The sequence below is a fragment of the Macrobrachium nipponense genome, chromosome 17, assembly GCF_015104395.2.
Source record: "Macrobrachium nipponense isolate FS-2020 chromosome 17, ASM1510439v2, whole genome shotgun sequence".
Taxonomy (NCBI): Eukaryota; Metazoa; Arthropoda; class Malacostraca; order Decapoda; family Palaemonidae; genus Macrobrachium; species Macrobrachium nipponense.
The window spans coordinates 53,657,304-53,685,045 of NC_087210.1; the positions used below are offsets into that span (position 1 = coordinate 53,657,304).

General features: G+C 40.6%; 1 protein-coding gene across 1 annotated transcript in view; it reads right to left on the bottom strand.

The window, feature by feature from the left end:
• The window catches only part of LOC135196230 (transcription factor SPT20 homolog), a gene marked incomplete in the record, with an annotated part of 603,094 nt that overhangs the window by 304,038 nt on the left and 271,314 nt on the right, over positions 1–27,742 (bottom strand).

Consider the following 27,742-nt stretch of genomic DNA (forward strand, 5'->3'; position numbering starts at 1 on the left):
GCACGCTTAGTTTTCAAGATTAAGAGTTCATTTTGGCTCCTTTTTTTTGTCATTGCCTGAAGTTTAGTATGCAACCATCAGAAATGAAAAAAATATCATTATCATATATAAATATTGGGATATATGACACCGCAAAAAAAAATTCATATATAATTGTATACTAATTGCGCTGTGAGCAAAACGGTTAAAGCTAACGAGTTAATTTTTTATCCGTTATATTGTACACTAAATTGCGATCACTTTGGTATATACCAAATTGTAAAACAATCAAGGCAACACAGAGAAAATATTATCACAAAATGATGCATGAATTCATAACGCGCACAGGTAAAAAAAAAGCTGTTTTCAAAAATTCACCATAAATCGAAATATTGTGCTAGAGACTTCCCGTTTGTTGCAAAATGAAGGTGATTGATTGAATATTACTAGACTGTAAGTGCTGTAGCTTACAATTGCAGTTTTTGACCATTTCGGTCGAGTTAAAGTTGACCGAAGGACAAATTTTTTCTATTTATCGTTATTTATATGAAAATATTTCAAAACTGATAAAAGCTACAACCTTAGGTTGCTTATTGTTGTATTCTACATGAAACTGCGCACATTTTCACATGTAAAACATTATGTAACGGCTAATTTAAAATGATGCAAACATTACGACAATCGGACAAAAAAATTTATGATTTTTTCGGAATAGTTACGGTGCGGACGTAAGGAAAAAGTTTATTTCATAAATTCACCATAAATCGAAATATTGTGCTACAGACTTCCAATTTGTTGAAAAATAAAGGAATATGATTTAATATTACTAGAATGTAATAGTTTTATCTTACAATTGCGTTTTTCGACCATTTCGGTCGAGTCAAAGTTGACCGAAGGTTGAAATTTTGGCACTTATCGTTATCTATATGAAAATATTTCAAAACTGATAAAAGCTACAACCATGGGTTGTTTTTGGTTGTATTCTACATTAAATTGCGCATATCTTCATATATAAAACTTTATGTAACGGCTAATTTAAAATGGTGGAAACATTATGACAAGTGGACGAAAAAATTTATGATTTTTTTTGTAAGAGTTACCGTGCGGATGTAAGGAAAATGTTTTTTTTCATAAATTCACCATAAATCGAAATATTGTGCTATAGACTTCCAATTTGTTGAAAAATAAAGGTAAATGATTGGATATTACTAGAATGTAAGAATTTTAGCTTACAATTGCGTTTTTTGACCATTTCGGTAGAGTCAAAGTTGACCAAAGGTTGATATTTTGGCACTTATCGTTATATGAAAATATTTCAAAAATGAGAAAAGCTACAACCTTCAATTACTTTTTGTTGTATTCTATGTGAAATTGTGCACATTTCCATATATAAAACTTTATGTAATGGCTAATTTAAAATGGTGCAAACATTACGACAATCGGACGAAAAAATTTATGATTTTTTCGGAAGAGTTATCGCGCGGACGTAAGGAAAAGTTTTTTTTATAAATTCACCATAAATCGAAATAATGTGCTAGAGACTTACAATTTGTTGCAAAATGAAGGTAAATGATTGAATATTACTAGAATATAAGAGTTTTAGCTTACAAATGCGTTTTTTTTACCATTTTGGTCGAGTCAAAGTTGCCTGAAGGTTGAAATTTTGGCACTTATCGTTATTTATATGAAAATATTATAAAACTGATAAAAGCTACACCCATGAGTTGTTTTTTGTTGTATTCTACATGAAATTATGCACATTTTCATATATAATACTCCATGTAACGGCTAATATAAAATGGTGCAAAACTTATATGAAAAAGTGACAAAACAATTTCTGAGATGTGTCGCTGATACTTTTTAGTGTGAGAAGAAAGAAATTTGCACTTGTGCGCCTGGGTAACGATTGTAAATAAAACAACACCTTGATCCGTGAGCTCCCAGCATCCCCCAAGGCGCGTGATTCAAAAGTTTTTGCCTAGTAGGCCTATAACTATTTTTCCGCGAATTTTTAAAAAAACTTTTTTATATCGACGTACCAAACGTCCAATCAGCACCCAACAGACAATTTATATAGACGTTTAATACGTCCAATCGGCGTTAAAGGGTTAAGCACCCAACAGGCAATTTTTGTCAATGTTTAATATGTCCAATAGGCGTTGAAGGGTTAATAGATAGTAATTTTCTACTTTCATCTGGTGATGAAACTTCTATAAGCAAGCTTCCTTCACCTTGAGAGGCTTATCTTTGGTTCTCTGCCAATGCATTTCACAGTATCTCAATGGGCATCAAATTTATTTAGTTCTTTCATGTTTTTGTCAAGGTCAAGAGAAAGATATTTATTATAAGTGTCAGGTTCTTGAGATCCAAGTAAAATTCCAATATCAGGATTAACATTCCTATTTCTATCATTAAACCTGCCATTCTTTCCTCTGTTCTGAAGTACATAAGGGCTCGTAGTAACAAGCAAAGACTCTTTGTTGTTTACATTGGAGGAGGCTGTGTAATGGCAAAGGGAGGTCCTTATCCAAGCCCAGGGTTGTCAATGATGCCAAAGAGTCGGGGGCCCGGGGACAGTGTACTAGAGAGACAGGTCATGGGAATTTAAAAAGAAAAGAAGGGAAACACAAACACACACACACACTACTGCTTGAGAAGATTAAGAAGGTATTGTGGACCAGACAGGGTTCCACATTCTCCACCAATGGCACACATAGATGTCGCTTTCCCGCGGTCTACCCCACACCCTACCCTTTTGGGGTAGCATCAACACAGTTTAGTAGCAATCACATAAGCAAATCCACCCATTTGGGAAAAAGTCCCTATACCCCAACCATGTTGATGGGCCTCCGGCTAAAGGCCAGGAGTCCCATCCCCAAAGACCAGCACCCCCTGGATTCCAATGGTTAATCTCCGGGGATGGTTTCGCCCCAAAAACAACAACGATGTAATCTGATCACTATCCCAGGGGTTCAAACCATTTCAGGTGGAAGACTCACTGTAACCCCCACAACTCCCACATTTAGCTTCGAATGCAATCCCTCTCCAATCCACGATTCCTTCCCCCAATCACGCAAGCAGTTAATTTTGACAAATGTGGAGATCTCCACCCTATTTAATCCAAAGGTTTGTAGATGATCCGTCAGGACCCAGGTCTGAATTCTTTGTAAAAACGAAGAACAAAGACCAGGGTCCCTTATCCCCTCGCTGCGGGAAGGTGTACCTACTTGAGGGGAAATGTGAGGGAAGGACCAATACCCCTGACCTCGTGAGCTCTCAGGCAAAAGGTACTGTTGTCTCTCCCTTCAAAAGAAAATGCTTTCCTGATCGCCTCATGAAGCTAGAAAGAAATAGTGTTCTTGGATACCTCTTTCTTGGTCACTCAAGTGCTAACAAAGAGGCGTTGACACTCAGGCCAGAGATGACAAGTTCTCTTCAGATAGAGTTGTAGCACTCTAACAGGACAAAGCAGCATCTCATTAGGGTCATTACTAGAGAAGTCCTCTAGGGTAGGGATCATAAAGGATTCGAATTTACTACCAGGAACCAATGGATTCTAAGTCTTCACTACGAAAGCCAGGACAAAATTGATCGCAACCGATCCCCATCCCCCTAGAGTGTTTCACGTTAAGAGAGATTGTGAAGTTCTCCCACTCTCTTTGCTGATGCCAGAACCAGCAGAAACACCGTCTTGAGGGTCAAATCTTTGTCTGACGACTCTTGTACGGGCTTGTACAGTTCACGAGTCAGGCTCCTGAGAATGACAGTCCCATCCCCTGAGAGTTCTCTGGGTGGGCAAGACATCTTGAAGCTCCTCATGAGGAGTGATATTTCCATAGAGGTGGCAATATCTATAGTACCTCTCAGTTTTAGGACCAGGGTCAAGGCAGACCTATACGCCTTAACTGCGGAAACAGATAGGAGCTTCTTCCAGAGAAGAAAGGCTAAGAAGTGAGCGACCTGCTGAAGAGTGGCTCTAAGAGGAGAGAGACCCTGTCTATGACACTAACCACAGAAGATGGCCCACTTTCCCTGGTATACTGCTGCAGAGGACTGTCTGAGGTATCCTGCCATTTCTGTTGCTGCTCGGTGAGAAAAGCCTCCTGCTCACAAGAGATGGTGGATAACCTCCTGCTATGAAGACATAGGGACTGCACTGCCAAGTGGTACCGCTCTGTGTGGCTGACATAGAAGGTTGTGACAGGGGGGTATCTCTTGCGGTGCCTCAGAGAGAAGAACCAACAGGTCAGGGTACCAAACAGCCTGAGGCCATTTGAGTGCCTCCAGAATCATCCGAAGAGTCAGGGCAGTCAGAGCCCTCCTGATCACCCTGCGAATCAAGCAGAACGGGGGAAAGGTATACACGTCAAGGTTGTCCCAGGGATGTTGGAATGCACACTCTGCAGCAGCCCATGGGTCCGGCACTACGGAACAGAAGACCTACAGTTTCCTGGAGTGCTGGGTAGAGAACAAGTCTAAGACTGGACACCCCCATAAATTTGTTTATCTGCAGAAATGGGTTGAGTGAAGTATCTTTTAAGAAAATGGAATTTTTATCATAAAATTAATATTCATAATACTTACCTGTATAATTCATCTAGCCCTAAATTCCCAAAAACCGCACCAAAATTTACCACATTGCCAACCTGTTGCCTCATGTTCTGTCTGCCAATAGGCAACACTGCTGTTGACAGTTACAAAACCTTCCCTTGAAAATCAGTTGCGAGAGGCAGATCATGGGGTAGGATGGGTGGGACTAGATAAATTATACAGGTAAGTATTATTAATATTAATTTTATTTTAAAAATTCCATATAAATAAACATAACCTCAATATCATTTATCTAGCCCGATTACCACATTGAAAAGGAGGAGGGAATCTGAATAAAATTTCCCTTTCGGGTAGAATAAGAGGAACCAACCTAATCCAATTAATGGAAAAGGAAGAAAAAGAAAAACTAAAAAAAGGACATAAAACAACAAAGAAATATAAATCATATGCCGAGTTAATAACTCAACCCAGAGTCTAAGATACTAAGAACTCTCTAAGTCTCCTACCATAATGCCGATGAAATGCAGTAGTAAAGGACAAGGAGTAAGTGCATAGTCAGTCCGTCTATACAAAAGTCAGGTGACCAACCAAGTGACAAGTCAGACAACAATGAGGACAGAAAGGCTGCACCCTGATGACTTGATCAAGCACTAAATACACCAACGACACCTGCTCTCTCACGAATGTCTGATGCTGAGAGAGAGGTGCGGGTTATTGGCGACTCTTTCCCGAAGGATGAGTGCCTGGACTGCCAGGGCAATTCAAAGCTAAGCAAACATTGGGGGCGTATCATTGCAACCCAACGTCGCCAGCAGCGATATTTTCTCATGAGCGACTCCTGACTCAAGTTTTTTGGTGCCAAGAGAAAGGACCATGGAGCAAAAGGCAACTCAATCCTGATCTCGCGTGAGTGTCTGACTCCGAGAAAACAGGTGAGACAAAAAGTAGATGGTGAACAGGTCGCCAGACGACAGCAGACGACCCATTGACTAATTCTCTGTCCAGACAGACAATGGGAGAAGTGTAAGTCGTCAGAACAGGCAAACCAGTGGCTAGTCTTAAGTCAGCATCGACTTTGGGAGAAGTGTAGTCGCCAACACCAACAACCCAGTGGCTGATCCAATGTCAGACTAACAATGGAAGCAGCGTGAGTCGTCAGAGCGGCCAGTCCTTATGTCATCAACAACCCCTATACCTAACTGCCTAATTCCCATTATAACTAAATAAACAACTGCCCCAAAAGTTATAATGCAAAATCCAAAGAATACAAATACAACAAAAATAAGATACAGGTAGCAACCAAACGCAAAACAGGAAGACTACCTATTTCTTCTGTCTGACAACCTGTCCTGCTGTCACCAACAGGCCCAAAGAACGAAGGTCACCTAGAACTAGAGATACATCCTTCAAATAAAAAGATGCAAAAACAGCATTAGAACGTCAAGTCACCGCCTCAAGCACCTTGGCGACAGAGACGTTCTCCATAAAAACTACCGATGTAGCGACTGCTCTAATACGGTGTGCTTTTGGCACCTGGCCTTCACGGGCAACCAAACCACCAGTTTTAACAATAAGATCTCTGAGGAAAAAGGATACACCACGAAACAAACAGATCACAAGGACGACCCTGAATATTCTTCGTGCGACGTACATAGCATGAGAGCCCTAACAGGGCAAAGAACTAAATCCTAATTCAAATTACCAACAAAGAACAAAGTCAACCAGCGACCTCAAAACGAATTGGATTATCAGACGATTCGGTCTTTGTGACAAATTTGGGAAGGTATGACAAAATCATGTCTTGTCCAGAACTGACAACAAGAAAAGAGAGTGCTTGCAGTTCATCCACCTTCTTGGCTGTCGCCATTGAAACAAAGAAAAGTGTCTTAGAAGAGAGGTCCCTAAAATCGGCTGTATTCAAAGGCTCAAACAGAGGGTACCTCAAGGCTTGAAGGACTTTATTAACGTCCCATGTCAGAGGAGACAACAGCACACTGGGTCGAGATAGAGCAAAAGATCTAATTAAATCTCTAATGACATAAAAAGAAGAGATTTCCTTAAAAACATGAAAGCATCGACCTGTTACCCTTAATGCACGAAGATGACAGGTCCCTGTCATGATGTAAATGAACTAAAAACTCCGCTATTTTCTGTAAGGAAGGTCTAGAAATTGAATGCCCCTGAAACCTACACCAAAGTCTGAAAACCGACCATTTAGCTTCATAAATTACTCTAGTTGACTGCTGTCTGGCAAGAGCCAACTGAGAGCCACTCTGGAGAAGAACCCTTCCTGCTTGGAGAATCTCCTGACAGTCTCCAGGCATGAAGATGAAGCATGTGGAGCTTCTGATGGAACCAATGAAAATGAGGTTGTCTGAGAAGATCTGGTCTCTCTGGCAGACGAAGGGGGCTCCACCAGTGCTTCCAGTAGGTCGGGAAATCACTCCTTCTGCGGCCAAAAGGGGGCAATCAGGGAGACATCCAGAAGCTTGGTCGCCCTCACTTTGTTGAGGATTGCCCTCACCAGAATGACCGGAGGAAAAGCATATGCTTGAAGGCCCTCCCAGTCCTGCAATAGAGCATAGGTCCCGGCACTCTGAGGAGTCTGGTAAGGGGTGAAGAAATTTGGCACCAAAAATTCAATGGGGTGGCAAGCAGATCAACTGTGACAGGCCACTGCTTTCTGAGGCTGTCAAAGACTTCCATTCCGACTACTGAACTTCGTTTGGTCTCGACAAGGTGTCTGCTAAGACGTTGTGATGACCAAGGATAAACTGAGGGACCAACGTAATCCTCCTGTCTTCCACCCAACACAGGATTAATTGGGCTTCTTGAGTGAGAAGGTCCGGCTGTGTACCTCCCTGGTTTCTTGAGTACGAGACTGCTGTGGTGTTGTCGATGAAGATCGCTACAACTGACTCTCACAACTGATCCTGAAATGAAAGAAGGCCTAGGTACACTGCCCTTAGCTCCCTCCAATTTATTGACATGATCCTCTCTTCCTCTGATCACCCAGATGTGTGCCCCGACCTTGATCCGAGGTGTCTGACCAAAACATTAGGTCCGGTGGAACTGAGAGAAGAGACGTCCCTGACTTGAGGCGGTGAATTTGAATCCAGCAACAGAGATTCTTCCAGCACTCTGGAGAGGAGGCGACTATCATGTCCTCAGACACGAAATCCCATGACTGGTAAAAGGTCAACTGAAGGGACCTCATTCTGAGAAGCCCTCGGATAACCAGTTGGATAAGGGATGACAAATGGTCCAAGAGAGTCCTCCAAAGAGAGACTGGCTGCGTTACGGAGGACAGAAACTCTTCGGCCAGACTTAGAAGCTTGTCTATCCATTTCTGAGAGGGAGAAGCCATCAAAATTTGGGAATTCAAAACAATCCCCAGATAAGTCATGCTCTGGCAAGGAATTAGATTGGACTTATCGAAGTTGACACGAATGCCCAACTCGACACAAAGAGACAAACTATCTTCCTTGACTGGAGACATTTCTCTATAGAGTCGGCCTGGACTAGCCAATCATCCAGATACCAAAGCATCCTTACTCTTAACCGGTGCAAAATAGCTGAAACAGGAGCCATCACCCGTGAAAAGGCCTTTGGAGTAGTGGTGAGGCCGAAACAAAGGGTCTTGAACTGGAAAACTTCCAGGTGCGTGAAAAACTGAAGGTAAGATCTGCTCTTCAGATTGATGGGATTTGCAGATAAGCATTCTGCAGATCGATGGAAATCATTCAGTCCCCCTTCCTGATAGATGGACGAACGGTCTGAACCATCTCCATCTGGAACTTGGACTTTACAATGAACTTGTTCAGGACTGAAAGAATATGATGGGGCGCCAGATGCCCGAGGCCTTTGGAACCACAAACACCCATGAGTAAAACCTGGTAGAAGGAGGAGCTTGCTCTATGGCATCCTTCTCCAAGAGGGCCAAAAGTTCCTTCTCCAAGTCTTGACCCCTGATTGAGTGAGAGGAATAACTGCTGAACTCGAGAGGACGATGGGAAAGTGGAGGTCTTGAAACAAAAGGGATCTCGTAACCTACCTTCAGGACCTCCACTACCTAAGCATCCACCACTCTCTCCTGCCAAACTGACCAATGGCAAGAGAGACAAGCTCCTACTGTGGTCTCTGGGCGAGGTAATGACTCCTACTGCCAAAAATTCTTACACACAGACAAGGAAGAAGAAGAAGAAGGACCTCCTGGAGGTGGAGCTCTTCCTCTGCCCTTAGATCCGCACCAAGAACCTCTCCTGCGTTTCACAGGGGAAGTGCCAGAGGAGGAAGCCGAGGCGCCAGTAACCTGAGAAGATGTACTTGGGAGAAATGAGCCAGAGGAAGAAGGAGGTTGTTGGGCTGGAGCAGAATGTGTAAAGTCTGGCACTAAACTTATGCTTACCCCTTGAAGAAACGAGAGGAAAACCCAAGGAAAAAGCTCTTGATAAGGCCCAGTGAGCTTCAGAAGAGGCAGCCTTCATGTTCTTTCAAAACCTCAGAAAGCACAGACATATCAAAAAGGGAACGGCCAAAAGGAGAAGAAGAAAATAAACAATTTCTTTGCATCTCTGAAACAGAAGAGGGTAACTGCGACAAATACAGGTTATACCTTACAGAAATGAGAAAGGCCTGCATAGAAGTGGCAAGCTCGTTCTAATGTACAGAAGTGATCAAAATAGACAAACAAAATTTTCCAAAGAGAAGCATCAGGAGGAACAAACCTGAAGTCCTTGACATACATTAAAAGACCTCCAAGGACCCACATGTTGAAGGACTGAGCCCCCTGCAAAGAGCTCATAACAATCTCCATGGCAATAAAGTCTTTGGCAGAAACTGAGACTGAAGCCTTGAAAAGCAAAGCCTGACCCAAAAGTCAGACATTATTATTAATAGGGCTTAGTTTTTCCAGACCTCTGAGTCTCAAGTAGACTCTTCTCGGGCTGGTAGAAAGTCGGACAAAATCAGGATTTGGTTTGGGGGGTTGAGAGAACGAAGTATCATCTGCTAAACTGATAAACACCTCTCCGGTGTTGTAGAACAGAAGAGAGCTTCCTCTTCCCTTCCCCAATCACTTTTGAAAGTTTAGTGACGACATCCACCCTCACCCTCGCGAATCTCTGAGCAAAAGGAAAACGTAAAAATTCCCACGAACAGGAAAGACCATCAAGAAAAATCCCTTCTGTAATATAGCGAGGCAGAGGCTGCTTCTGCTCTTTAGGCTTTGCCTGAGGAAGAAAACTCAAAACTATATCAAAAAGTTTCTTGAACTCAACATCATGACCGCCGTTCAACGAAAAACCAATATCACACAAATCCACATCATCATCATCATCTTTCAGAACCTAAATGTGAAACTTCCCCCAAAGTAACATCCTGACGACAAGCTGTCTTAGGTCTAACACTAATACCCCTCCCTCCTTCTCCTAAATAAGCACCCTTTGGCACTGTTACGGGACTAACTGGGGACACATTGGGTAAAGAGTCGTCAGGCACCTGCCCGGACCGAATCCCTGGGGTATCTGTCTCACCATTACCCATTACCCAGGGTGGTGTCGACAGTACCTGACGAGGAACTGAAAATGAATCTAAAAGATTGTTAGACATCCTAGTAAAAACTGCTTCAAAATTTTCTGACAACTTGTTAAACTTGACTGAAATGTCTCTATCTAAACTATGCTGTAATGTTTCAAATTTCTTATTCTAACTAGTTTCCATCGCCAAAAATTTTGAGTCAAAATAAAAAATGACTTCATTAGTCACTGGTTGTACAGGCAGCAAAACATCAATTAATTCGGAATTGGAATCACATGATACTGAAACATAAGAACCAGAACTATGGGCACACAAGTCAAGGAAATCATTAGATTCAGGTTTCGCTATCAATTTCTTTTTCTCATTAAACAATCTTTTACGCTTTCATATCTACGTCAGACCAAGACTTACATTAGTCGCAACAAGAAGTCAAGTCACAAACCTGTCCACTACAAGAGTTACAAATGTCATGGGGTTCATACTCCCTGCTACTCATCCTTGTCCCACAAGCCGCAATTCCTGATGTTGAACTTGCTTGCAGAATGAAGAGTCAAATCATCTTGGCTATCCATTAAACATGTCACAGATTAAATTCGGGTAGTGCAAGAGTTCGTCAAAATAAAATATAATCCACAATTAAGAAATAAAAGTTAATTCACTAATTTTGTGGATTTCATAAATGGTAAATAACTTAAAGCCACATTAACAAATAATGAGAGCTTTAAAGGCACAAAAGGTTTCAGAAATTTATAATAAGCGGCCGTGATGTAAACAACTGATTTTCAAGGGAAGATTTTGTAACTGTCAACGGCAGTGTTGCCAACTGGCAAACAGAACAGGAATGTTTTGAAATCTTGCTGTTTACATTAACTTTTTACTTAATATAATACAGTGTTCTCCCCGTATTTGCGGGGGATGTGTACCAGGCACCCCCCGTGAACAGCTCAAACCCGCGAATAGTTAGAACTCCCTTCTAAAAATACCTATATCTGCTTATCTTGAAAGTTCAAATACCAAATGTATACTTAAAGTATCATCCTACGTCAAATATACCATCGAATTGGTATTATTTATATCATTTCAAAGTCATCTTAAACATTTGACCATTAGAAATATATAAACAGCCAATAACAGAGAGAGAGAGAGAGAGAGAGAGAGAGAGAGAGAGAGAGAGAGAGAGAGAGAGAGAGAGAGAGAATGCCTCCTTACGATAAATACATATATCTTTTCCAGAGAAGAGAGAAAGAGAGGACTGAACAATTATGCTTGGCTGTATATCAATTCTTTTGCTGAGAGAGAGAGAGAGAGAGAGAGAGAGAGAGAGAGAGAGAGAGAGAGAGAGAGAGAGAGAGAGAGAGAGAGAGAGATAAAAGAAGGAAGAAATAGAAACACCAATTGTATACCTTATGTAACAGCCTACATCAAATTTACCTTAAATTATTATCATATTAATATATTAATCTTAGAGATTGTATTAATATAATTTCAAAGCAATCCTAAACATTAGTACTATTAAAGGTATATAAGTACATACATACGTACTTCTAACACTTGCAGCAGAGAGAGAGAGAGAGAGAGAGAGAGAGAGAGAGAGAGAGAGAGAGAGAGAGAGAGAGAGAGAGTGGTCTTTACAGTATTTAAGAGTGAAATGGAAAGATTATTGTATTTAAGATATTCACATATGAATTTTGTAATTACAGCTATAGTATTATTATTATTATACATATTATAGTATTATCATTGGAAAATATTAATAATAAACTTATTACATACATGTACCATAAAAATGATCTCATCTCAGTAAAAGAGACCTTACCTTACCTTACAGACCTTACATCTTGTTCGGGTTGCCCCAGGTGCCTCAATGTCTACCAGAGAGTTGCTAGTACATCTTCCGGTATATTTTGCATCTTCCAATCTTGGATGGTCTGGGATGCAGCTGAGATATTTGTCGAGCTTATTCTTCAACACATCTACGCTCATTCCTGATATATTCCTCAGATGAGCTGGCAACGCATTGAATAGACGCTGCATTATCGATGCTGGTGCGTAGTGGATTAATGTCCTGTATGCTTTCCTTATTTTTCCTGGTATAGTTTTGGGCACTATTAATCTACCTCTGCTTGCTCTTTCTGATATTTTTAGCTCCATGATGTTTTCGGCAATTCCTTCTATCTGTTTCCATGCCTGAATTATCAAGTAGCGTTCTCTTCTCCTTTCTAGACTATATAATTTTAATGATTGTAGTCTTTCCCAGTAGTCAAGGTCCTTAACTTCTTCTATTCTAGCTGCAAAGGACCTTTGTACACTCTCTATTTGTCCAATATCCTTTTGATAGTGTGGGTACCATATCATATTGCAATATTCAAGTGGACTACGAACATATGTTTTATAAAGCATAATCATGTGTTCAGCTTTTCTTGTTTTGAAGTGCCGTAACAACATTCCCATTTGTTGCTTTACATTTTGCCAATAGAATTGCCATTTGATCACTGCATAACATGTTCCTATTCATCATCACACCAAGGTCTTTAACTGCTTCCTTATTTGTGATTGTCTCATTATTAGGTCCCCTATATGCATATAGCTCTCCTTCTCTGTCTCCATAATTTATTGATTCAAATTTATCAGAGTTAAATACCATCCTATTTACCTCTGCCCAATCATATACTTTGTTAAGGTCTCTTTGTAGCGCATTCCTATCTTCATCACAAGTAATTTCTCTACTTATTCTTGTGTCATCAGAGAAACTACTCACTACCGAGTCCTTAACATTAATGTCTATGTCTGCAATCATAATAACAAACAGTATTGCAGCTAACACCGTACCTTGTGGCAAACCGGATATTACCTTAGCTTCATCCGATTTCTCATTGTTTGCAATAACTATCTGTTTTCTGTTGTGTAAAAATTCTTTTAACCATCTTCCTACTTTATCCACGATATTGTGTTTTCTAATTTTCTTCCCTAATATATTATGGTCTACCTTGTCAAAAGCTTTTGCAAAGTCTAGATAAACCACATCTGTTTCATTTCCGCTTTTCATATTTTTGTATATGTTCTCACAGTGGACTAACAGTTGGGTTTGTGTACTTTTTCCAGGTACGAAACCATGTTGTCCTATATTAAACAAATTATTTTTTATTAAATGTTTCATAATATTTTTCTTCATTACCCTTTCATACACTTTCATAATATGTGATGTTAGACTCACAGGTCTATAATTACTTGCCTCTAGTCTTGATCCACTTTTGAAAGTAGGGGTAACATATGCTAATTTGTGCTCATCATAAATCTTGCCTGTATCTACACTTTGTCTTAATAATATTGCAAGTGGCTTTGCGATAGAATGAACTACTTTCTTTAACAAAATAGCAGGAACACCATCAGGACCTGCAGCAGCTCCATTTTTAATTTCATTAATAGCCTGCACAATATCAGCTTCATTAATATCTATGTCAGCTAAATATTCACTATTTTTGTCCCTTACTTCTGTATCATTATCTTCATTATCAATTCTAGGGGTGAATTCTCTCTTATATCGTTCTGCCAATATGTTGCATATTTCCTTTTTTTCATTCGTTAATCTCCCTTCAATTCTTAGAGGGCCTATTTTTATTCTTCTTTTATTCATCTTTTTCACGTACGAGTATAATAGTTTGGGGTTTTGCTTGATATTTACTAGGGTTTTTTCTTCCAAGTTCTGTTTTTCATTTTCTTTTGATTGCATAATCTTTTGTTCTGCATTTTCTATCTTACTTTTTAGTTCTATAGCTTTCCATGCATTTTTTTCTTTTGCAAGACCTTTTTTCCACTTTCTGATTTTCTGGAACAAGATCCTTCTGTCTCTTGGATGCATGACTGATGTTTAGTTTTCTTCTTCGGTATATATTTTACCACTATTTTCTCTAATATTTTATATAGTATCTCCATATTTACTCTTATGTCATCACTTACGAAAATGAGAGAGAGAGAGAGAGAGAGAGAGAGAGAGAGAGAGAGAGAGAGAGAGAGAGAGAGAGAGAGAGAGATTGCATAAAAACCATTAAATTCGTCGACCATTGTATGGCACCGTTACTTGACATGTTTGACAGCTTCCCAGCTCCGAGCATCACTGGAGTTATGAGAAGGTAGGGAAAGTGATAACAGAAAAAGACAAAGGGAAGAATTTTCATTTGAAATTAGTTATTATTATTATTATTATTATTTGATAATATTAATAAACATATGCATCTACCATAAAAATTCTCTCATCTCAGTAAGAGAGAGGAGTTATCCTGACAAGTGAAATGGAAAGGTCATTTTTATCTCTTTAAAATACTACCACATACGAATTTTGTATTTACAGTTTTTATTATTATTTATTTATTATTATATTATTATTATTATTTCTATTATTATTGATTTAACAACTATTATTAACAACAGAAAATATCAATGAAGATTTTACATACTAGTAACATAAAAATTCTTTCATCTCGGTAAAAGAGAGAGAGAGAGAGAGAGAGAGAGAGAGAGAGAGAGAGAGAGAGAGAGAGAGAGAGAGAGAGAGAGAGAGAGTGTGTATCTATGTGTTCTCAAAGAAAATATTTATAACGCTTCCAGCAAAACAGAAGGAGGGAGTTACCACTATGACATACATATCTTGTGTGGCAGAAGAGAGAGAGAGAGAGAGAGAGAGAGAGAGAGAGAGAGAGAGAGAGAGAGAGAGAGAGAGAGAGAGAGAGAGGAGTTATCCTTAATTAAAAGAGTGAAATGGATAGATTATTGTATTTCTTTAAAATACTATCATGTAATATGAGTTTTGTAATTACAGTTATATTAATATTATTTTTATTATTATTATTATTATTATTATTATTATTATTATTATATTATTATTATTATTATTATTATTATTGAAAGTATTAAAAACATATATACGTTATGTACTATAAAATTCTTGAGTCAGTAAATGAGAGAGAGAGAGAGGGAGAGAAGAGAGAGAGAGAGAGAGAGAGAGAAATTGCATGAACACTTGGTGGCAACAGCACAACAGCTCCTCCCCCTCCAGTCCCATTACTTGATAATTGACAGCTTTAGTACCTGGAGTTAGAGAGAGAAGACTGGGATTTCCTTCATTCTTACATAATTTTTCAAATTTATAAACTAAAACCTAACTAATTCACATTAGTATTTTCTTTAATGAATTGATATTATTGCTGTATACATTAATATTAATATTTAAAAATAGTAAATCATTTATTTATCATACAAAAAAAAACCATACATCTCTGTAGGGGAGAGAGAGAGAGAGAGAGAGAGAGAGAGAGAGAGAGAGAGAGAGAGAGAGAGAGAGAGAGAGAGAGAGAATTACTATTTTTATTATTAAGTGATATCATTTAATCTTACTGAACTTACTAATACAGTATTAATCAATATTAGTATTTGAAAATTAGTAAATCATTTTTGTACCATAAAAATGTATTTAGTCATGAAAATAACATCAAAATACACTAATTAGTGATTTATTTAGCCGGAAAAATCCAGCAAATAGGCAAATCCCCCGCAAATCATGGGTATACAAGGCCCCAGAGAGATATCTGCGAATCAGTGAGTCCGCAAATCCGGAGAACGCGAATACGGGGGTCCACTTACAGTGGAACCTCGGTTTTTGTAGACTTTTTCTGACGAAATTTTGTCTCAGGTTTCGTATGTATCCTCAATTTTTGTACACTCAGAAACACTACTTCCGGAGCCCACCACATGATTGAGCCCTGTACCAAGTTCCCAAACAAAGCATCCTGTTTTCTCCTGTGACCCATTCTGCTTTTGTGTTCATTGTTTTTGGGCTTTTTTATTTGATTGCAACTGCTAAATAAGCAATCATGTGGCAAAAGAAAGTTCCATGTGTTAGCCCTTCTGTAAAAAAAAAAAAAAAAAGGTGAGAAACACTATAGAACTTAAGAAAGAACTCGTAGCAAAGTGTTGGAGAGGTTACATGCCAATCTCAGGGAGAAAATGCCTACAGCAAGTGCTGCTGATAGTGAATTTATGGCCAGCAAAGGCTGGTTTGAAAAATTCTGAAAGCAAATGACCATAAATAATGTGCCTACTTCAGTGATTAAGGACATGTTTGCAAGGTGGAGTGATGTAAAAAATTTTGTGGAGAAATATCACCCCCAACAAAGATGTAATCCATGTCTCCAACATCTTTAACCCTTAAACGCCGACTGGACGTATTTTACGTCGACATTTTTTGTCTCTCGGGTGCCGACTGGACGTATTTTACGTCGACATTCAAAAATTTTTTTAAAAATTCGCGGAAAAATACTTATAGGCCTACCAGCCGAAAACTCTTGAATCACGTGCCTTGGGGGATGCTGGGAGTTCACGGATCAAGGTGTTGTTTTGTTTACAATCGTTACGCAGGCGCGCAAGCGCGAATTTCTTTCTTACCGCACTAAAAAGTATCTGTGACACATCTCGGAAATTATTTCGTCACTTTGACATAATTTTTTTACCATTTTAAATTAGCCGTTATATATAGTATTATATATGAAAATGTGCACATTTTTATGTAGAATACAGCAAAAAAATACTCATGATTGTAGCTTTTATCAGTTTTGAGATATTTTCATATAAATAACGATAATTGCCAAAATTTCAACCTCGGTCAACTTTGACTCTACCAAAATGGTCGAAAAAACGCAATTGTAAGCTAAAAAAACTCTTAATATTTTAGTAATATTCAATCATTTACCTTAATTTTGCAACTAATTGGAAGTCTCTGCAGCAATATTCGATTTATGGTGAATGTTTATGAAAAAACTTTTTCCTTACGTCCTCGCGGTAACTCTTCCGAAAAAAATCATACATGCGATTGTGGTAATGTTTGCCATCCATTTTAAAATTAAGCCGTTTTAACATAAAGTTTTTAAATTTTATATGATAATGTGCGCAATTTCATGCACAACACAACTAAAAACAACCCATGGTTGTAGCTTTTATCAATTTTGAAATATTTTCATATAAAAAATGATAAGTGACAAATTTTAAACCTTCGGTCAACTTTGACTCTAACGAAATGGTCGAAAAACGCAATTGTAAGCTAAAACGCTTATATTCTAGTAATATTCAAGCATTTACCTTCATTTTGAAACAAATTGGAAGTCTCAAGCACAATATTTCGATTTATGGTGAATTTATGAAAAAAATTACATTTTCTTTACGTCCGCGCGGTAACTCTTCCGAAAAAATCATACGTGCGATTGTGGTAATGTTTTGCACCATTTTAAATTAGCCGTTACATAAAGTTTTATATATGAAAATGTGCGCAATTTCATGTATAATACAACAAAAAATAGTTGAAGGTTGTAGCTTTTCTCATTTTTGAAATATTTGCATATAAATCACGATAAATAGAAAAAAAACCACGTTCAGTCAACTTTGACTCTACCGAAATGGTCGAAAAACGCAATTGTAAGATAAAACTCTTACAGTCTAGTAATATTCAGTCATTTATCTTCATCGTGAAACAAATTCGAAGTCTCTAGCACAATATTTAAATTTATGGTGAATTTAAAAAAAAAACGTTCCTTCCCTCCGCGCGCAGATTCTCCGCCACAAATCTCCGAAATGCGTAAGTCCCATTCTCGGAATATTTGCTCCGTTTCATATTAGGCATTTCATAGAGTTTTATATATGAAAATGTGCGCAATTTCATGTAGAATAAAACGAAAAATATTTGAAGGTTGTAGCTTTTCTTATTTCCGAAATAATTGCTTATAAAAAATATATATGTAAAAAAATTCGACATTTGGTCAACTTTAACTCGTCAGATATGGTCGAAAACTGCAATTGTAAGCTAATACTCTTACAGTATAGTAATATTCAATCATTTGTCTTCATTTTGAAAGAAATTGGAAGTCTCTAGGACAATATTTAGATTTATGGTGAATTTTTGAAAAAAATATTTGTTTACGTCAGCGAGTTACGAATTCATGCATTATTTTGTGATAATATTTTCTCTGTGTTGCTTTTATCGTTTTACAATGTGTTATATACCAAAATGATCGCAATTTAGTGTAAATTACAACGAAAAAAAAGTAACTTGTTACCTTCAACCGTTTTGCACACAGCGCGATTTGAATACAATTATATATGAAATTTCGTTTTTGCGCTATCATATATCGCATTATTTATATATGATAATGATAATTTTTTTCATTTCTGATGGTTGCATACTAAACTTCAGCCGATGACAAAAAAGGAGCCAAAAATGAACTCTTAATCTTGAAAACTAAGCGCGCTGTGATTTTTTGAAAAAAATATTTTTTCCGCTTCCGCGCTCACTCTGAAACACCTCCGGCACACGGGAGACAATTTTTTTTTTACCACTTCGGCGTTAGAGGGTTAATGATAATGCCATGTTTAAAGTTAAGCAAATTTTAAAGAAATGCTTAAAACAAATGTCTCTGGACAGTTTTGTTGTGTGACAGGGGTCCAGTGACTCTCAAGCTGGTCCTAGTGCCAGTAAAAAATGAAGAGGGGACGTAACCTCAGATAATGCCCGTAAAAAACGAAGAGAAGTAGTAACCCCAGATAGGTCGTTGATACCTGAAATCCTTCTGGAGGGAGATTCCCCTTCCAAACAACAACCTCTCTTCCTCCCTTTTCCTCTCCCTCTCCCCTCTCCGGCTTCCATACGCTAACAAGTGTCTTCCATAAAGGTGAGAGTGATGTTAAATGTTCATTTATTTATTTCATTAATCATTTACATTTACAGTGGTACCTCGACATACGAAAGGCTCAACTTACAAAAAACTCGAGATACGAAAGCAAATATGAAAAATTTTACAGCTCTACATACGAAAAGTTTTCAAGATACGAAAGGTTGTTGCTGTAAAGTCCCGAGATTCGCCCGGACCACCGAGAACAATTTTAAAACTCCCGCGCCGCCAACTGAGTAAACTCGCCACCATCCTCCCCGCTCTCCCATTGGTTCCTGATGCTAGTCACCCCATAAGGTCCTGCTCTCCTATTGGTCAGCATCTACCCCTTGTGCTTTAAGTATTCTATTGGTAAAAGGATGCTGTAAATTGAAAAACTTATTCATGCAATACATTTAATAAAAAAAAAACATTAGGTAAAGATAGAATAAAGAATAGAAATGAATGGTTATTATACTGTATGCCAGTTTCAGTAGTTGAAGAGAGATAATGAAAATTTATGGCTTACTGTGTAAAGTGATTGCTTGGCGATCGTTCGATACTCGTAAGTGCTGGATGTAAACAGAAGTTTGGAAGCTTTTTTTTTGTTTGTTTATTATAGTTAATGGTTACTTAATAATTATTTGAAATGAGTACATGCAATACATTTAATAAAAAAATTGTGAATTAGATATCATAAAATATAAAATAAATCAGACTGCCAACAAATACGTATTTTTTAGAATTCTTCTGTTTTAATATTACGTTACGTATACGTATGTTTCATTATAGCTGTCAGTAACTCGGTATCTCCATTAGGTAAAAATAGAATAAAGAATAGAAATGAATGGTTATTATACTGTTTGGTAGTTTCATTAGTTGTATGCTAGGAAAAATGATTGCTTGGCGTTCGTTCGGTACTCGTAAGACGGGTAAGAGCTGAGTGTAAACAATCGATTGGAAGTTTTTTTTTTTTTTTTTTTTTTTTTTTTTCTGTATTATAGTTAATGATTAATTAATAATTATTTGAAATGAGTAACACTGATTATCTATACATTTTATTGGCATATTCTAAGCTTTCAGCTCTTAGGTTTAGATGTCAGAATCATAGACTAGGCTACAGTAGCAACCACTAACATAGGCTAGGCTTATTGCTGAGGGACATATGCTAAAGTCCTAATATATGCAGTAAAAATGGGGTTGAACATTACATGCAGTTGAATATTACTCAAGTATGTACAGTATTTTGCCTTTTTGGAGTCATATTTCTTCCGTCGGATCGGCGTCGTAACCCTAGAACATGTGTTTTAGGCCTGGAAATATAATTTACTGGGGTGTTTGGAGGGCTTGGAACGGATTAGCCATTTTACATGTAAAATGTGGTCCAAGAAACGAAAACTTCATGATACAAAGGGCGCCTCGGAACAGATTAATTTTGTATCTCGAGGTACTACTGTATCATTATTTCCTTTATGTAAAACTGTTTATTTCCTAAAAAATGTATAAACATATTTTCATTTTTTATTTTTTGGGTATCTGGAGTGCATTAAAGGGATTTTGACGAAGGAAAAATCTATTTCTGGGCAACGACCTGTGTCGCCCTGTGAATTGGTTCCTTTGATACCATTTCTTAGGAATAAATATTGCTATTCATCCTAGAGAAAAAAGAAACAATATAATGCCAAGATAAATGGCTCGCTCACCTCTAATAGAAGTGTCGGTATAGTAAGGAGCGAGTGGAATCACTACCAGAGGTCCCTTGCCATTTAGCTTCTTCCTTCGACAAAACCCCGAACTACGGAGGACCCGTGCTACAGCTCCCGGTCTACTACTACCGTGAGCGCCTCTGACGCCTGAGACGTCATTCCTGAAGATAGCCTCCAAGCTTGGGTAAGCTGGGTGAGGATAATCTAACTACAGGGTGGGTTTCACAGGACGACACAGGTCGTTGCCCAGAAATAGATTTTTCCTTCGTCAAAAAATCCCTTTTCTGGGCTTAACCTGTGTCGCCCTGTGAAATAGTACCAGAGAATGCTAAAACACCAAGCTTGAGGGACAGTACAGATAAATTAAGAAGGTAAAGTTAAACACTTGTAAGGTTAATAGTATAATAATCAACTAAAATTACAGTCTTACAATATGGGAAAGTATAAGCCCTAAAACATGGGTTTATAACTTAAAATTAGTTAGCCTAACAACAAGCAATAAATATACAGTTAGGCAAAGACAGGATTATAAGTTGATATATACAAAAGAAATGGAACTGAATGCAACTAGAATGTATGAACAATAGCAAAAACTCAAGGTTAACCCAATACATGGAGGCAACTAAACTAAGTAAGGGTGCAATGGGGCAGGTAGAAGGGAAGGCAACAAGAAGTTATAGGAAAAATTAAGAATCAGGAGAAACTGTGTTCCAGCTGCCACTGCTGGAAATTTGAGGGCTTCTAAGGGTTTAGGTAGAGTGCGTTTGAAAACTGTCGGAGATTTCCAGCTTGTATATTTCTTAAGATCGTCAAATTCATGTGTTGGAAAAATAATTAATAGATGTGGCCACCGCCTAACATCGTGGGCCCGAGGAAAGGACTCTGGATTGGCCTGTTTAATGAAGTATAAAAATTTGTTGCCTGATCCCTTTTAGGGATAATGTACCACCTTCCTTCCTAATGAACAATGGGCCTGAAGATTTCAGAGTTGTTCTGCTTAGGTAGGCTCTTAATGAGTGACAGGACAAAGGGAAATGTCTTGAGGTAGTGGTAGGATTTTTCCATGAGGACCATCTGTCCTGTGGATCTTCATTTTTGGCTAGAAAATGGCGATCGGTGGGGATAAGAGGACTTCCCCTGAGGGGAGGAACTCAATGTGGCCTGGTTCCCTTGATAAGGCTGACAGCTTCTGATATTCTAGCTTCCGGAGGCTAAACTTAATAAAAATAGGGTTTTCCTCAGGAGGGTTATATAATTGCAAGAGTCATTGTTAATGTTCCCGAGGCCAGTTTGCGGACATTCACTTAGGAACCAAGAGACTGATTTAGGTCTCGTTGATGGTCTTAATCTAGCACAAGCTTTTGGTATGGACGTAAAGTACGAATCCGTAAGGTCTATGCTAAAACCCAATTGGAAGATCCTTTTTAAGAGCTGATTTGTTTGGTCGTAGTGATAGTGCCTCTGCCTAAACCTTTAACTCAAACAATGATCTGAAGAAAGTTATGGCTAGGTTCGTTGTCATGACTTGGGAATTTGACATCTTAAGGAACTCTGCTAGTTTCTTGACAGATGAATCAATATTGCCGTAGAGTAGATTCTCTTTATCTGATTCCAAGAATGAGGAATATTATGGGGATCAATTTCTGCATTCCTCATAGCTGCAAATTTCAGGAAATCCATAAAGTTCGGGTTTCTGAATTCTTGAGGAAGCGGACACAGTCTGGAGTTTGCACTAACTGGGTTAGTTTGGGGTTGGGAATCCGTAGTGGTCGGAGTCTCAACTCTAGGAGTAGAGGGAACCAATTGCTCTTGGGCCAGTTGGGAGCTACTAGAGCTACTTGACCTTTGAATGTCCTGAGTTTGTCTAAAACTTTCATGAGAAGGTTCACCGGAGGGAACGAGGTAAATAAAATTCTTCCATTTCGTTCCAATCGAGGATCATTGCATCCGTAGCGTATGCTAGAGGATCGAGGTTGGTGCCACGTAAAAAGGGAGTTTGTGGTTTGACTCCGTGGTGAAGAGGTCTACTTGGAGTCCGGGGACTTGTAGACTGATCCAATTGAATGAACTCCTGTCCAGTGTCCACTCTGATTCCAACGGAGCGGAGCGAGATAGAGCGTCTGCTACTACGTTCTTGACTCCTGCCAGGTGAGTGGCGACAGGTGCCATTTGTTTTGTTTGCCAGAGAGAAGATGGCTATCATGACATGGTTCAAGTGGCTTGACTTGGATCCGCCCCTGGTTGATGCAGTGTACTACTACTGCACTGTCCAGAACTAGTTTGGAAATGTGAGTTCCTTGGGCGGACAGGAGTCGTTTCAGTGTGAGGAATACTGACCATGGCCTCCAGTACATTGATATGTAGCTGGTGGCGGAATGTTAACGACCAAGTTCCTTGAGCTTTTTCGTACTGGGAGTATCCTCCCCACCCTGTTAGTGAGGCGTCTGTGTGGATCACTAATGATGGAGGAGGGAACTGCAGAGGTGAATGCTTTTGAAAGATTCTTGTCCCGTCCATGGGCGGAGACGTTTCGTAAGATCGCTGGGATAGAGGCTAGTTTGTCCCATGATCTGCAATTCGCTCTTGAGCGCCATACTCTGGTTTATATCTTTGAGTTTGGCTCTGAGCAGAACGTCTGTGACTGATGCAAACTTGAGTGAGCCCAGGATCCTCTCCTGGCACCTCCGGGATGTTTGTGTTGTTTGAGAAATGTTTTGTAGCTCTTGCAATTTCTTTCCTTTTCAACGACGGAATTGATAGAGTGTGCGATGCAAGTCCCACTGAAGGCCTAACCACTGGAATCGACGATTCCGGTGGTGTTAGTCTGGACTTGGTTTTGTTTATTTGGAAACCTAAATGTTCCAGGAATTTGATCACTTTGACCGTTGCTTCCTTGCATTCTTTGGGGTTCTTTGCCCCAAAATAAGCCAATCGTCCAGATAAGCCACTAACATTATTCCCTGTTTCCTTAGCTCTTGCACTACTGCTTCCGCCAATTGGTGAAGATTCTGGGGGCTATGTTGAGCCCGAAATGGCATTACTTTGAAGGAGTAGGATCTGTTGCCTAGTTTGAAGCCTAGGAACGGAACGGAAGTGTCTGGCTATGGGAACATGATAGTAGGCATCGTAAGATATAGAGGTTGTGACGGCCCCACGGGGAAGTAAGGTCCGTACCTGTGAAACGGTCAGCATCCGGAACTTGTCGCAATGAATGTATAAGTTCAGATGGACAAGTCTAAGATGATTCTCAGTTTTCCAAGTCTTTCTTTGGCACGCTGAACAAGCGTCCTTGAAATTTTAAATTGTTGACTCTTGAGACTACTCCTTTGAGAAGGAGGTCTTTGGTATACTCTACCAATTCCGTTGTTGGTGCTTGATAGAATCTGTTGTTAGGAGGAGGGCCCTCTAGCCAACTCCAACCTAGGCCTTTTGTCATCTATACTTTGAGCCCAAGGGCTGAACCCCCACCGCTGGCGGAAGAGGTACAGCCTCCCTCCTGACCTTGGGACTCTCACTGCTGTGGTTTGCCGAGGGGCGGGCCACCTCTTGCTCCTCGGAAACCTCTTTCCTCTGTTTGCAGCCCTTGTCCGGACCCTCTGAATCGAGAGGCACCTCTTGCTCTGCTACCCCTCGCAAACCTATTGAAAGCCTGAAGTTCTGGCTTTCATAGTTGGAGTTGTAGGCTGGCGAGACAGCAAAGGAAGTAGAGGGTTGAGGTTGCTGGGACTGAGGGGTCAGGACAAGGTATTGCTGCTGACCCTTCGACGATGGTTGCCCTTGTGATGTGGGGACTGCCTGAACCAACGTCTGCTGAGAAGGCTGGAAGGGAGAGAACTTCCTTGGTTTCTTCTTGATCCTTTGGTTAGGACCAGAAGATTCCTGCCTCCGCTTTGCTACCAGTCCCCACCTGACTTTGAAGGGCACTGGTTAAAACCTTTGAAGCCTCATGAAGGACTTCTGCTACCACTGGTTGCTGGGAAGAGGTCCGTTCCCCAAATTGAGGAAGCAATCAGTTTGTTCGGTTCATGGCGGATAGTAGCTTCCGCCAGAACGTGCTTCCTACAATTCCTCCTGGCTATGAGGAAGTCGTAAAAGTCACACTGCATGGTGTGCAACAGACCTTTAGCCAAAACTTTAAAACAACGGCTCTTGGTTGGTATACAAGAGCCGTCATCTCCGCCATAGTCATGGAGGAAAGGGATACTCACGAGCTAGTCCGGGCGTCGTACTCCGTCTGGACGAGGGAGTCCGACAACCTGGGAAGTCTCTCACTAAAGAGAGAGGTGGCACAGTCCGCCTTTAGTTTTCCTACTGAGAAAGTAGGAACTGCCCCCTCGAAGTACGTCTCGGAGCCTGGGACTAAGAGAGAGGTGGGTTCCGTCTCTCGTAGTTGAGGCAGGGCGTCTCGTCTTTCAGGGCGGCCTGAAAGGTTGCTTCCACTACCTTAAGGGTCAGTGGTAGCGGAGTCCCTTCCACCGGAGTATAAAAAGTAGAAGGGACTTCTAAAGGCTGTGATGCGGGTATTTTCACACCCCTCCCCATTCCTCCAGACTTCTCATTAGAGTCTCGCTGTGCCTGTTCCTCGGAAGGATCACTGTTTCCTTGGGAACTTTGTCTTCTCTCATTCATTGCTGCTTACCGTTAGCCGGACGTAGCCAATGAATGGTGGGGTTGAAGGTCCCTGGGGTGGAAACTCAAAAGTCCTCACGCCTTCGAGTTCCTATGCCTTCGATGGGTCAACATTCCGTTGACAAACGGGGCATATGAAGCAATCCTCCAAGGGTTGGCCATCTTGAATTCCGGCAGTTGGCTGGAATCTGGCATTGGAAGAAGAGAAGGTGGCACAGTTAGGGGGGAACCTGCCGCGATCGAGGTTTGAATCCCGGCGATGGCATTCTCCTGAGCGGCCAGCCGTTCCACCAGCGATTCGATCGACTGGCCGGAAGACGTAACAGAACTGGAGAGCTGGGAGAGCACCGAGCCGACCTTGTTGTCAACCAAGGCCCTACGATCACTCCCACCTTGCTCCAGAATGTTTTGCCGAAAAGGATTTGGGATCAAAAGGAGGGACTTGAGCCCGATCCTTACGTGATTTACGTTTGGGGGACCTCGACGCAGACGAAGAGGCCACCCTTGACCTAACTGTTCCGGGGTGGTGAGCCGGAGTTACAGTGTCTGCCAAGATGACCGATTTCTTGGGGAGAGACTTTTTAAATTTCTCCTCGGTCGACTTAGCCTTGGGGATCACTGAAGCAACCTTAGGTCGGACAGACCGCTGGTCTTCAGTGAAGCCCCGGAAAGAAGTGGAAGTAGAAGGATCAGTGGAAGGTGATGGAGAAAGGGAACTCAGGAAAGGGCCCTGAGAACCCACAGAAGCTGCCCCTACTACACCCTTTTACCTGTACCCATGGAGTCAATAGCCATGGGTTCGACGTCGAGGTTCATTGCCGCAACGTCTTCTGCTACGTCCTCTGGGAAATCCCCATCCTGAAGGGAGATCATGACCTGGAGGTCGGCCAGCAAAGGGGCGGCCGCTATCGGGTCCACCACTGATCCTTTCTTGGCTCCTGGGAATACTAGGTCCGCCATGTCCTGGGTAAGAATGTAGGGGCGGCCCTTCGAATTCCGGCCAAAACCCCCTACCCATGCTTTGAGAGTAGACAAAGCCTTCTTCTTCTCATCAGAACCCTGTAAGAAAGGTTTAGAGTTAGGGAGAGGATAGGGGAGGAATGTCTGTTGTGTTGAGACTATGTGAATATGTGTCCCATATGTGAAAGGTATATAATAATAACAAGTATTCCAGGTGATGAATGAATGAAGGAAGTGCTAAGAAAACTTACTACTAGTGAGGCATTGCCTACTAGTAAGTAGCAGGTTTGGCAGGCTTCGTGGTGCCAAACTATAAAATCCTCCACTTTCACTGCACATCCTGCATGAGAGCGGCATACTATGTGACCGCACGGGTCTTGGAGGATGGCACTGCACCCAATCTCCTGGCAGCACAACATCTGTAAGTCAAAGGATACATGAGTACCAATGACAACCTCGGCCCGTGGTATAAAATGCAAAAATATCCGGGTGCCGGAGTAGGACGACGGATAGAGTTCTACGTATAAGTGGCATGCAAAAGAATGCCGGAGTAAGCTCTAATGCTCGCTCCGTATGAATATTATGTAGAAAAATTACGAGGGGGGAAGAAAGTCTCTGCCTCCGCCTAAGTTCACTTGTTATATGGTTAAAAATAGGACTCCGTAGGGCCCGGAGTTCTCCGTATGGCCCGGAGTTAATTAATATTGAGTGAGCAATGTCAAACTTCTAACGAAGCAAGGGATAGTGCAAGAGGCGGAAATATAAAACCCCCCGGAGTAACCCAAAAGGTACTAAACAATAAATTAGAATAAAAATAAAAACCCATCATATCAGTAAGTGCTCGTGTAAACTATCCTAAGTGGATAGGCACCCAGTGGTTCCCTCCCCCCTCTCTATGTTCGGTAGCGGCAGATAGACACCTGCCGTACTGAACTGGGGGGGAAAGGGTAGGGAAGTACGTGGGGTAGGGGAGCCCTCCCCCTGAGCGGCCAGTTAAGGACGGAGAAGTAGGGGGAGGAGGTCCCGAGCCCGAGACACATGACGAGTGAGAACACCAGTAGGGGGGAGCTCCCCACCAGCCCCGTGAGTCACCCCCTCTCATGCAGACTCGGACGCTAGCTGTGAGAAACGAGTCATCACCCATCGACGTGGATGGCAATGTATGGAGGGGGAAATGGGGGGACGGGTGGGGGACCCCGTAACTGGGTGGCTCACCGCGATCGACCAGTGGTCTTCCCAGCCAGGTGATAAACACGAGGTGGGGAAGAGCCGTCGGAACAACATCAATATCACTGATTATATATAGGATTACTTATAAATAAATCATCAAATAATAAAATTAAAGCGATATCTTAAAGCTAGGCTAACACGGGAACACGAAGAATAAGCAATCAAAAGAATAGGCTAATCGCCGATCCGAAGAAAGGGGTATGTTAGCCTAATCTAACCTCTAGTTCAAGAAAATGGGGGGTAGGCTAATCACCAATCGACAATTGGGGTATGAAAGCCTAACCTAACGGTAAAAATAGTGATAACAGGGTAGCTAATCACATACCGAAGCATGTGTATGTTAGCCCAACCCAACCTAGTACCTACAATATTATTAATGGTAATCAGGAACTAGAGAAGGTAAGAGGGAACATCAGAATAATAAGATGATATAACTCTCAAAAACCATGACTGATAAAA